The following is an 11,810-nucleotide window of genomic DNA, read 5'->3' on the forward strand; positions in this document are numbered from 1 at the left end:
TATTATTATTTAATCTAGTAATTAAAATAACAGTGCTAAAATATTTCAAAGTAAGATACTATGTTGTGGAATTTTAACTCTAAATAATGGTGGAGCATATTGTACAGAGGGTAGCACAAAACCGGGCAACTTGGGAGGATATTTCCGGCTCTTTGTCCAAAAGGAGTAGCATTAGATGGAAGTCACACTCCCTGCCAGGAAATCTCTTCACTATTGGGTATATATATATATCTGTCTAGAATCCTTATATAGGGAACAATATAATAGCATATGGCTTAGTGTTTCTACTGAGCCATCTCCACACGGACAAAGGTGCATGAGAATGCCCTTGAAACATCCAAAAAGGACCGCTGAGTGCAATGTGTCCATTCTAGCTAGGGTGAAAGCTTTGCGAAATTTCAGAATTGTAATAGATGTTAAATAAGAAGCTGGAATGAACCCTTATGGTAGAAACTGACAAATATTGGGGTGCAACACCTTACTTAAATTTGTTTGTAAACCTATATCCCAGATACATTGTTTAAGGGCAGCTCTAGCATTATCAAATCCTAATAAGCACAGAGTTTGCATAGAGAAGCCCAGCAATTGAATTCTATCTAAGGCTTGTTTTTGCCACGATGATTTGAAATGATCCCTAAATACTAACGGGGCTAAACCTATAGGAGGCAGTAGTAACTTTAGCCAGAAGGTAAGAAGAAGAAACCAAGCTCTGGCATCCAATGAAACTATACCTAATTCTACCCTTAAGATGGCATTTTTAACCTTTTTGGTGCCATCAAAATGGCTCTCATAAACTTATTTTGAATAGTTTCAATTGTACTGAGCTTTGCAAGGGAGCAAATCTGAGAGCCATAGAGGAGCTGAGGTATTACTTTAGCTTGAAAAACCTTGCATGCTGCAGGGATATAAAGGGCTTCTTTTGAATGGTAGAATCTTATAATTGCTGATGAAGTGCGCTGTGCCACACTTGCTCGATAAAGGAAATGTGCATTCCAGAATAGAGAAGCATGGAATTGCCCTCCAAGGTATTTATAGGTGCGCACCTGTTCAGTTGGGGTCCCATTTATGGCTTTTATGATAATATTGGGCAAAAACTAAAAGTTTAGTTTTCTGATAATTTATTGAAAGCTCTTGATCTCTGCAGGATAAAGCTAGTGCCCTAAGTGCTCTTCTCACTCCCACTTGTGTGGTAGACATAATGACTACATCATCGGCATATAGTAGTGCTGGAATTGCACGGTCAGCCAAAATAGGTGGATGATGGGCTGAAGCAGCAAGCGCTTGAGTTATTGGATTTAGAGACAGATTGAAAAGTAATGAAGCGAATATGCAACCTTGTCTTACACCTCTGTAAGTTGGGACTGCTCTAGATAAGTGTCCCCAAGGGGTGCATCTAATTTTCAAGGAGGTATTTGAGTAAAGCGACTGAATAAGAACTAGGAGCCTTTTGTCAGTTGTGGTATGTCTCAGCCTATCCCACAGTCTCTCCCTTGGTATTAGATCCAAAGCTGACTTAAAGTCAACAAAGGTTGTGAAAAGAGAGCCACAAGGGGGAGTAGAATATTTTTCTGCTAAATGGTGAAGAACTAAGCAATGATCTAGTGTTGAGCGTTCGTCTCTAAACCTAGCCTGTTCTTCAGCAATAATATTTTAATTTTGTATCCAATCCAATAACTTTAAATATAGAAATCTGGCATAGAGTTTATTTATTGCATTTAGTAAACTGATAGGCTTATAATTTGTGGGGTCAAGTCTATTTCCTTTATTTTTGTATATCAGTACTACAATAGCCTGATTCCAATCAGCTGGAAATTGTCCTGTATTGTTAATATGTGGAAATAAGGTAGCCAAAACTGGGGCCCACCAATCTATTTTCCTTTATTAATTCTGGGGGGATAAAGTCACCGCCAGATGCTTTACCTGGTTTTAGTTGGACAATAAAATTTTTAACCTCAGCTATGGATACCGGCGGCCAATCTGGGAGGTCATTACAAGGGGGAATCACATCTGAAATTTCAGCAGATTCCCTTTTAAAGATATTATTAAAATGATCCTCCCATTTATCTGCAGATATTTGTGTAATAGGGCCAAAATGTCTATCCGTAAGAAACTGATTTATTAAATGCCAGAACCAAGTGGGATTCTTGAGCTTTGCTGCTAAGATTAAGTTATTCCAATTCTCTTATAGCCTGCCATTTCTTTGTCTTCAGAAGGTCTTTATAATTTTTTTTTTAAGTCTTAAGTAACTTTAGAGCAACTGAAGAATTTTCCTGGAGAAAGGAGATTATTGCATTTAAGAGAGCCTTTTTAGCTTTAATGCAGTCATTATCATACCAAGATTTAGATCTTTTATGTGCATAAACATACTTTGGTGTTGTACGTTTTGTCAGGGGGGGCCTGAAGAGTAACAATAAGTGATTGATACAATGATATTACTTGTTCATATGAATCAGATGAACAAATGTGGATATGTATCTGACAGAGGGGCTCTGAGGTCAGAATTCCAATCATAATTTTAGCTAAATCTTGAGACCATTTATTTTGTAATTGTCCCTTCATTGTGATGTCAATGGGGCAGTGGGCCACTTCTAATGGTTCAAGGTTTGTTTTAGAATCAAAAAAGCAGATTAATGGAAAATGGCCACTATCAGGGCAAGTTCCAATATAAAAATAAGATATATGACATATAGAATTTTGGGAGATCATAATATAGTCCACCACACTGGCCCTGTTTGGGCACCAGAGTGTAAACTCCCCTTTGAGGTCACCCCTGACAGTGCCACTTAGTATAACTAAATTTAAACTATTCACCAATTGAGCCAAACGAAATCTTGCAACATTACATTTTTGATCTTTAGATTGTCTGGCTAGTAAATATCCCATGTCAGTTTTAGGGGCATTTGCCAATTAAAATGAGTTTGTAAAGAGACATCAGATTGGCCCATGCATGCATTGAAATCGCCAGCTATTAATATGATGGAATCTGGATACTGACATGATCGCAAATTTATGTAAGTATCAAACTGATCCCAGAGATTATTTATTTCCCTTTGCCCACGAACTGGGGGCAAATATACATTGACAAGTAATACAGAATAAACTTTAAATCTGAGTAGGATTGAGCAAGAGTCCAGCATAAGTACTGGAGCATTGAGCTTAACAGAAATCATAGTACCCAGGCTGCCTAATGGTCTATCCTTTTTTGTACTGGGAATTGCATTTAAAGTGAAGGAAAGGTATCCAGGTATTAATAGATCCTCCCTACCCCATGTTTCTTGAAACAAAAGGATATCAAAAGAAGAAATATATTCCATAAATGAAACATCTAACATCTTTGCTTTCCAGCCTCAAACGTTCCAGGAGAGGATGGAAATGCCCCGCTTTATAGGGTAGAGTCATTTAGAGTCTGAAGATACTATCAGTGAGTTAGCCATACATACAGAGTTTTCCTTCTGGAATGGGTCCAAAGTTGAAGTTTCCTCTAATGCTGTCTGGTGTAGCACCACCTGAGTTTGGGGGACAGCTTCCGGTTGGGTGATTTTAGGACTTCCGGTAATAAAATCCAGGTCTGAATTTTGGGGAAGAGAACTAGTAGGTTTCAAAGGATGTAATAAGAAGCTATCATGTGGAGAAGGTCTAAGATCCAGAGAACATTGTTCAGCATCTGCCTGTGATATGGGAAACACTTCCTCCTTGACGGCAAGGGCTGATGCTCATGGAGGCTGGGAAAATTATTATTTGGGTGGCAATTTCCATCCATTTCATTGTCCATCGAAAAGTGGCAGGTTGTATCAGTATTTGAAGACACAAGATCAATAAGTGGTTCTGCCGTAGCAATGGTGAGCAGTAAAGTTTCCTTGAGGTTTTCTAGCTTATGTATTATGTTATCTTGTTCCTTCCTGGGCAGACCCCCAAAAGCCTTAATAAGATCACCTTCATCTGAGTCTGGCATATCTTCATTTTGTGAGAGCGATTTGACTCCTACTGCCTTGCTTTTTCAAGGTTGTATGTGGGACGGAGGGCTTGGTGGCCTCCATTACAATTGTGGAGTGAGTATGCAGTCGAGATGAGTCATGACCAGATAAAGAGTTAATTTTAACATCGCGAAAAACCTGGTAGGAAAAATTTGAAATGATGCTAAATATGGTCTCATCTTTAATAGCATTAATGGAACGGTAGTCTGGTTAAAGGATAGCAAAATCCGTTTTCGGTTTTGAACAGTGGGAAGCCATTCGATGGCATGTAGGTCTATCTGACTGTAGTGACAATGCAGAAGTTGACCTAAAGAAGTTTGAATTGCTCTCCTAGAGTCCCAGCGTCCAATACTGAGACTATTCAGGGAGATACAGAGAGCAACCTGCTGTGTCTGAAGTAAGCGGTTTTGCTTGTGAGGGATTTCCTCTTTTGTATCCAGAGAGGCATTGGACTAGGACTAGGAGTAGGACTACCCCTCTTTACCTTATCAGTGAGTAAGGATTTACTAGTACAATCATTTAATTGTTGCATATGTTTGTCAGCTTTTTTAACTTTATTGTCTCGTCCTTTATCAGAGTGCATGCCAGAGATGTCTTGCTTTATCGGAGTTTCTGCATTAGTTTTAATGGATGCGGCAGGTCCAGCTGCATACTTATAAATGAAAGTCTCAAAGTCTTTTTTCAGCAGATCTAGATTATTTTTTATAGTTGACAGTTGTTTAAATAGTGAAATAACAGTTTGAGCTGTAAGAAGACATTGCCTTGCCATCCACTCCATTGTATTTTCCCAGGGGAGCCTCTCCAAGTTTGGATTTTGTATCTTATTTTTAAACTTATTTTTATTTCCCTTAGGAGAACTAGCAAGTTGTACTGGAGACATACAGTCAGAGACCAAAAAGGAGTCCAGGTTTTCATTTAGCTCTTCCCTGACAGATAATGAAAGCTCTAACAGCTGTTGTTTTTCTAGTTCTGTTTGTAAGTCCCGTGATTCAAGGGCTGCAGATTTGTTGGAAGAGGAGGGAAGATTTGTTTTACTTACAGTTTCGTTTTGTGTGAAAAGTTCTTCTATCTTTGGTTGTTTAGCTCATTTTGAGGAGGAGCGAGAACCCGGGCTAATTCCATGTCTCTTCTTCCTTTTTCCCATGTTGGGCAGTCAGCTCAGACACTTTTACTCCACAATTGTCTCATTGTAGAAAATTGTAAATATATTTAAAATAATCTGATAATAAGAATCTAATTTAAAATCTACATTAACCTAATATACTTATTTGACTGGAGCTATCTAAAAGGGAAAAAAATGTAAAATATACTATTTAAAATAGTATAGAATTAAAAGGCAGGAGCATAGAAAAACGTGTGTTGCTGGGCTGGTGAGTGAGACTCCACCCAACCTCACCTGATCACTGCCTTGCCAATTGGCAATCCTTTGTGTGCCTTACACTCTTGTAATCCCTTCCTCTCCAATCCCTCCACTCTGCAAGGCTGGGAGGGGGGATGGGATGAAAAACAACTGCTAAGACACAGGCTAACACGTCCTGACTGCAATGGTGATCACACGACTGAGGAACACAGCAAAGGGTGTAAATGTGGGCATTGGTTGTAAAGTTATTTTTTCAGCACCATCATAACTTTGAATGGTTGCTGAACATGGCAGTTGGTAAGCAATGACTACCTGTATAGATATAACGAAATGCAACTGTAATAGCGAGCCACCCAGTGCAGAATCAGTCAGAAACAGCTACTCTGGTTCCCCTTTTTGGATCTTTCTCTAAAAGGTTTATTGCCGTCCTGGCGTCCCCCTTGGTGTTCCCATTCTCTGGAATCCATCCTGCAAGCCTAAATTAAATGTCAGTGGACAAATTAGTGGCAACAGGGGGTAGAGTCAAAGGCATGGACAATGGGGAGCCCAAGGGGGCCAAAATGGCAGGGGCAACCATGGGTCGAAGCCTCATCTCCTCCTATGAGTGTCGACATCAGACACTTGCATAAAGGGGCGGGGCTTTGATCTGCACGTCCCCTTGGTCCACCCCTGCTGTGGATGTAGGGACTAGAAGGTCTGAGGTTGGGAGCACATCACACCAGATATGGCTTTCCCGATGTTGCTGAGTTTCAGCTTTCTTTGTCTTAGAGCAAGTCCACATTGCAGCCTTAACTGCTTCTGTTCTAGCTGTTCCCAGATGCGCGTGAACCCAACTTTAAAAATTCAGGTCCAGATGGCAGTGGGTTGGCAGTGGGACAAGATGGATTGCTAGCTAGTCCCTGGGTGGGTGGATCCTTTCTCACTAGTCCCCGTGCCTTCCTTTGCTTTACCAAATGTTTGGATATTCAGGGGCCTTCACCTCCCTTTCCCGTGTTCCCTCCTTTAGCCCTAATGCAGACTTTTCTTCTGTCTCCTTCTGCTACCATCGCTGCTCTGATGCTACGAGGATCAAAGCAAAACCCGTTGCTCTTGCAGCCCTGTGTTCCATCGTCCCTCCACAGAAGCCTTCAGCAAGAAGGAGCTGATTGTTCAGCTGCGAAGAAGCAAAGTAAACTTAGCCTTCCCTTAAACTCTGTAGCTGCCTTCCAGTGTGGCTGTACTGCAACTTAAAGGTAGGGGAGGGAAGATTTGCAGTAGGCAGGAGAAGGGGAAGGAAGAGGAACGTGATTCTCCCAGCCGGGGAAGAACCTGAGAGGGTGCTCACCGGAAGATGTGAGGGTTGGGTGGAGTGGAGTTTCCAGTGGGGATCCTGGTGGAGCAAGGAAAGTTCATTGGCCTAATCAGCCATGGGTAGATCAACCATGAGGTAAGGGGGAGGGGGGAGGGGCAGAAGCTAGCAGCCCAGCAGCCCAGCACAGAGTGGTGGCACAGGGCAATGGCCAGGCGCTGTAGCCCACCAGAGTTGGGGCTGTCACTAGATCAGGAGGAAGCGTTACAAGTGTTGCCGAACAGCCCTTTTGAAGCTTAGCTTGACTAACTGCAAGCAGACAATGAAACAATTCAATAGCCGTGCAAAATTTATATCAAAGTTACAATACATTATCACTATTAAACTGATGAAGAATTAAATCACACAATTCAGAAACCAATTGTTTCCTTTCCTTTTGCTGTTTCTTGTTTCGTTTTTAGGCGAGCGCATTTATGGTGGGTGAGGAGTGGGTGAGGACAATGTCATCAGTTCCTGCTCTGAAGAAGCAGTGGGTACCCACTGTGGCAAGGGCAAGCAGAGGGTGGATCTGAACCTAGTCAATGCACCAGTTAGTGAGGATGCATGTGGTCCATCAGCTGAAGACCAGCTCTTGCTCACAGGCAGCTTTTCAAACAGTTGTGGTCGTATAGTTTTTTAAAAAAAACCTTCGTTGAATGTTTTGCCTCTGCTTTCTGCTCAGTGCAGTCCCAGGATGAGTATTAAATTTCCCCTTTACAATGTTCACATCCGTTCTTAAGAGGTAAGGGGGGTGTCTACTCTCTAATTCCGTAGACCATTTCTTTTCCTGTGGCATTTTTAAAAGAAGTATCTAATAATGTTTGACTAACTGCAAGCAGACAATGAAACAATTCAATAGCCGTGCAAAATTTATATCAAAGTTACAGTACATTATCACTATTAAACCAATTCAGAAACCAATTGTTTCCTTTCCTTTTGCTGTTTCTTGTTTCGTTTTTAGTAGCAAAATGCAATTTTAAAAAAGCAATCAAAGAAATCCACAGCTTAACACATACAGCAGTGCTTCTCAACCTCGGCGACTTGAAGATGTGTGGACTTCAACTCCCAGAATTCCCCAGCCAGCATGACATAAAGGGTGAGGAAGGTGAAAGGCTGCTATTCGGGCAGTTTAATTTCCTCCCCATCTGAACAGGAAACAACAAAAGGGTCACAACTGCAGGGTCTTCTCTTCAGTGCTAGCTAAAGGCTTCTACCTATGAGCCCCTGACCACATGGGAATGAAGAAGCTGGCTGGGGAAGTCTGGGAGTTGAAGTCCATACGTCTTAAAGTTGCTGAGGTGGAGAAACACTGAATTAGACAAATGAGGGATTGTATTCTGGACACTACAACAGCTATAGTAATGAAGTAGTGTGCTATAATAATACATACAATGAAAGTTGTATTAGCAACCGGTTTTGCAAAGTTGGTAAGTATGAAGAAACACAGGTCTAATTACTGGCTCTGTGTGTGTGTGTCTCTATTAGCTTGATCTCCCACTCCAAGCAAACATCTTACTGCTACACCGAATCCCATGTATATTTTAATTTGCACAACCCTATAAAGACAACCTTCTCCACTGGAGAAGGAAATGGCAGCCCACTCCAATATCCTTGCCAAGGAAACCCCATGGACAATGTTAAAAGGCTAAAAGATATGACGCCGGAAGATGAGCCCCTCAGGTCGGAAGGTGTCCAATATGCTACTGGGGAAGAGCGGAGGGCAATTCCAAGTAGCTCCAGAAAGAGTGAAGCGGCTGGGGCAAAGCCAAAAGGACGTTCAGCTGTGGATGTATCTGGAAGTGAAAAGAAGGTCCGATGCTGTAAAGAACAATATTGTATAGGTACCTGGAATGTAAGATCTATGAACCAAGGCAAGCTGGATGTGGTCAAACATGAGATGACAAGATTGAACGTCGACATCTTGGGAATCAGCGAACTGAAATGGACGGGAATGGGTGAATTTAATTCGGGTGACCATTATATCTACTACTGTGGGCAAGAAACCCTTAGAAGAAATGGAGTTGCACTCATAGTGAATAAGAGAGTGGGAAAGGCAGTAATGGGGTACAACCTCAAAAACGACAGAATGATCTCAGTGCGTATCCAAGGCAAACCATTCAATATCACAGTCATCCAAGTCTATGCCCCAACCACTGATGCTGAAGAAGCTGAAGTTGACCGCTTCTATGAAGACCTACAACACCTTCTAGAACTAGCACCAAAAAAGATGTCCTTTTCATCATAGGGGATTGGAATGCTAAAGTAGGAAGTCAAGGAGTAATCGGAATAACAGGCAAGTTTGGCCTTGGAGTACAAAATGAAGCAGGGCAAAGGCTAATAGAGTTCTGTCAAGAGAACAAGCTAGTCATAGCAAACACTCTTTTCCAACAACACAAGAGACGACTCTACACATGGACATCACCAGATGGTCAATACCGAAACCAGATTGATTATATACTTTGCAGCCAAAGATGGAGAAGCTCTATACAGACAGCAAAAACAAGACCAGGAGCTGACTGTGGCTCAGATCATGAGCTTCTTACTGCAAAATTTAGGCTTAAATTGAAGAATGTAGGGAAAACCACTAGACCACTCAGGTATGACTTAGATCATATTCCTTGTGAGTACACAGTGAAGGTGATGAATAGATTTAGAGGATTAGATTTGGTAGACAGAGTGCCTGAAGAACTATGGACGGAGGTCCGTAACATTGTACAGGAGACAGCAACTAAAACCATCCCAAAGAAAAAGAAATGCAAGAAAGCAAAATGGCTGTCTGATGAGGCTTTACAAATAGCTGTGGAAAGAAGGAATGCGAAAAGCAAGGGTGAAAGGGAAAGATATAAGCAACTGAATGCAGATTTCCAGAGAATAGCCAGGAGAGATAAGAAGGCCTTCTTAAATGAACAATGCAAAGAAATCGAGGAAAACAATAGAATGGGGAAGACTAGAGATCTCTACAAGAAAATTGGAGATATGAAAGGAACGTTTAGTGCAAAGATGGGCATGATAAAGGACAAAAAAGGCAGGGACCTAACAGAAGCAGAAGAGATTAAGAAGAGGTGGCAAGAATACACAGAAGAACTATACAAGAAAGATCTTAATGTCCCTGATGTCCACGCTGGTGTGATCGCTGACCTTGAGCCAGCATCCTAGAGAGTGAAGTCAAGTGGGCCTTAGGAAGCATTGCTAACAACAAAGCTAGTGGAGATGACAGTATTCCAGCTGAGTTATTTAAAATACTAAAAGATGATGGTGTTAAAGTGCTGCACTCAATATGCCAGCAAGTTTGGAAAACGCAACAGTGGCCACGGGATTGGAAAAGGTCAGTTTACGTTCCAATTCCAAAGAAGGGCAACGCCAAAGAATGCTCAAACTATCGCACAATTGGACTCATTTCACATGCTAGCAAGGTTATGCTCAAAATCCTACAAGCTAGGCTTCAGCAATACATGAACCAAGAACTACCGGATGTACAAGCTGGGTTTCGAAGAGGCAGAGGAACTAGAGATCAAATCGCCAACATTCGCTGGATCATGGAGAAAGCACGAGAGTTCCAGAAAAATATCTACTTCTGCTTCATTGACTATGCAAAAGCCTTTGATTGTGTGGATCACAACAAACTCTGGCAAATTCTTAAAGAGATGGGGGTACCAGACCATCTTACCTGTCTCCTGAGAAATCTGTATGCGGGCCAAGAAGCAACAGTTAGAACCGGTCATGGAACAACCGATTGGTTCAAAATAGGGAAAGGTGTACGACAAGGCTGTATACTGTCACCCTGCTTATTTAACCTATATGCAGAGTACATCATGAGAAATGCCAGGCTGGAAGAATCACAAGCCGGAATTAAGATTGCAGGGAGAATCATCAACAACCTCAGATATGCGGACGATACCACCCTAATGGCAGAAAGTGAAGAAGAACTAAAGAGCCTCTTGATGAGGGTGAAAGAGGAGAGTGCAAAAGCTGGCTTGAAACTCAACATTAAAAAAACTAAGATCATGGCATCTGGACCCATCAATTCCTGGCAAATAGAAGGGGTAGAAATGGAAGCAGTTACAGACTTCATTTATTTGGGCTCCAAGATCACCGCAGACGGAGACTGCAGCCATGAAATTAAAAGACGCTTGCTCCTTGGGAGGAAAGCTATGGCAAGCCTAGATAGCATATTAAAAAGCAGAGACGTCACCTTGCCGACAAAGATCCGCATAGTCAAAGCTATGGTTTTTCCAGTAGTAATGTATGGCTGTGAGAGCTGGACCATAAAAAAGGCCGAGCGCCGAAGAATTGATGCCTTTGAACTGTGGTGCTGGAGAAGACTCTTGAGAGTCCCCTGGACTGCTAGGAGGTCAAACCAGTCAATCTTAAAGGAAATCAACCCTGATTGCTCATTGGAAGGATCGATAATGAAGCTCAAGCTCAGATATTTTGGTCACCTAATGCGAAGAGAGATCTCTTTGGAGAAGACCCTGATGCTGGGAAAGATTGAAGGCAAAAGGAGAAGAGGACGGCAGAGGATGAGATGGTTAGATAGCATCACTGAAGCAATGAGCATGAAACTGAGCAAACTCAGGGAGGCAGTGAAGGACAGGAAGGCCTGGCGCAATATGGTTCATGGGGTCACGAAGAGTCGGACACGACTTAACGACTAAACAACAACAACAACATAAAGACAAACTATAATCCTTCATCTCTTCAGGCCTGTCTTTCCCTCCAGCATTGTCCATAAACCAATTTGCGCTTTAGGATAATGGCTTCCTGGTCTTCACTTCATATGTACTTCTGGGAAAATTCTCCATCACTGACTAGGAGGCCATTTGCAGATCAGAAATCTTATGCTTAGCGATTGGGTCCACAGGTTTCTTTTTTTGTTTGAGATGCTATATTCAAAAATGCAAGCATAACTTATTCTATTTTATTTGTTGAACTAAACTTTAAGCGTAATATTATAATGATAATACGGGTGCACACATGCTTTCTTTCGGACTCACGTATTAGCTGGGGGATCCCACAAAATCCTCTTCACTGGGAGGTCCCTCCCTTCTCTGTTCTTTTTCTCATCTACAAAAGGCTGGCAGGAGAAAAGGCTGGCAGTTCTTCCCCTAGACTGAAACTCTTTGCTCTACAGTTGAACAGCCTTTGCTGA

Source organism: Python bivittatus, unplaced genomic scaffold (genome assembly GCF_059951505.1).
Source record: "Python bivittatus isolate LINGU-HERP-01145 unplaced genomic scaffold, Pbiv_v1 ctg000080_np1212, whole genome shotgun sequence".
Lineage (NCBI taxonomy): Eukaryota > Metazoa > Chordata > Lepidosauria > Squamata > Pythonidae > Python > Python bivittatus.